This window comes from Galeopterus variegatus, unplaced genomic scaffold (genome assembly GCF_000696425.1).
Source record: "Galeopterus variegatus unplaced genomic scaffold, G_variegatus-3.0.2 Scaffold218, whole genome shotgun sequence".
In the NCBI taxonomy this organism is placed as follows: Eukaryota; Metazoa; Chordata; class Mammalia; order Dermoptera; family Cynocephalidae; genus Galeopterus; species Galeopterus variegatus.
Genome location: NW_007726329.1, coordinates 717,784 through 719,256, shown reverse-complemented (window position 1 = coordinate 719,256; position 1,473 = coordinate 717,784). Strand labels below are relative to the sequence as shown.

General features: G+C 45.8%; 1 protein-coding gene across 1 annotated transcript in view; it reads left to right on the top strand.

The window, feature by feature from the left end:
- The first annotated feature begins 39 nt into the window (after positions 1 to 39).
- GIPC1 (GIPC PDZ domain containing family, member 1) overlaps positions 40 to 1,473 on the top strand; it is an 8,812-nt gene continuing 7,378 nt past the window's right edge. Inside the window, exon 1 of the mRNA XM_008566031.1 lies at positions 40 to 288. The gene's annotated coding sequence lies outside the window, so the exon portion shown is untranslated. The remainder of the gene's footprint in view (positions 289 to 1,473) is intronic.

Here is a 1,473-nt window from a genome sequence, read left to right as displayed (position 1 = left end):
GCGGTTCCAACAGTATGACGCAAGCTAGGGAGGCTGCCTGGAGGAGTTGGCCTAGAGTAGGACTTGGCAGGCAGAGGGACTGGGATATTCCCAGGCAGAACAGGGCAGAAGGTGACAATAATAACAGCTTCCTTAAATTTTGTGCAAGGCAGACTGCTAGGCAGGCTACATGTATCCTCTCTGGATTTCCACAAGAACCCTGAGAGACAGCAATGCTCCTGCCCATTTTTCAGATGAGGAAACTGAGGCCCTGTGAAGTGAAGTGACTTGCCCACGGGCACATAGCTGGTAAGTGGTAGGCGTGGGATTCAAACCCAGGCCAAGAGGCTTCTTATGGCCTAGAAAACAAATTCATTAATTACAAACTTTCCTCACCCCTGTTAGTCCCGCCTCATAGGTGAGGACACAGAAGCCAGCCCAAACCAGGGTATTTTTGAACGAATGATGTTTGTGGGTAGCGGGAGTAAGGAGTTTAGGAATTGATGATCAGGATGTGGGGATCCTGGGAAAAGGAGGAAGTTTGCATCTTGATGACTGACTGACAGACGGTACAGATGGAACTAGTAATAATCACCAATATTTGTAGAATGCTTGTTGTGCACCAGGAACTGTTGCCGGGCACATGCATGATTTCCTTGGAGTTCAGAAACGTTAAGATACTTGCCTGAGGTCACACAGCTAGTAGGAGGTGAAGCCAGGTGCTCGCTTGGCAGCACATATACAAAAACTGGAATGACACAGAAACTAGCGTGGTCTCTGTGCAAGGATGACATGTGAATTTGTGAGCATTCCATATTTTCCAGACTCATGTTCTTAGTGTCTTGCCTCCCCTGTGGATAGAGTCGGGGGTGGGGGAGTATGATGAAGAATGAAGAGGGTTGTTTTTTCTTTTTAGGGCAGGGGCGCAGCTGGCCTGTACAGGGATCGAACCCACGACCGTCGTGTTATAAGGCTGTGCTCCAAACAACTGAGCTAACTCAGCCCTGTCTTTTCTTTTTTTTAGCATCACTGAGTATGGTGAAATAGCTTGAGGGGGCAGCACTGGATTATTCCTTTGGAATTTATTTTTTGTCAGATATTCAGTGAGTGCCTACTGTGTGCTAGACTCTGTGATGGGCACTATGGATAGAGATAAGAGAACCAATACAAGACTAGTATTCGGAGTATAGAAAGAGTTCTCACAAATCAATAAGAAAAAAGTCAAGCCATGCAGTTAACACAGACAGACTATGTATTAAAAAGAAGAAAAAAGGGCTGGCTGGTTAGAACACAGTGTTCTTGGTGACCACGAACACCAAGGCCAATGGTTCAGATCCCCATACCGGCCAACCACCAGAAAAAAATTTAAAAGGGGGCTGGCCAATTAGTTCAGTAGGTTAGAGCTTGATGCTAATAACACCAAAGTCAAGGGTTCAGATCCCTGCACCGGCCAGCCACCAAAAAAAAAAAAAAAAAAACCCACAAAAAAAAAAA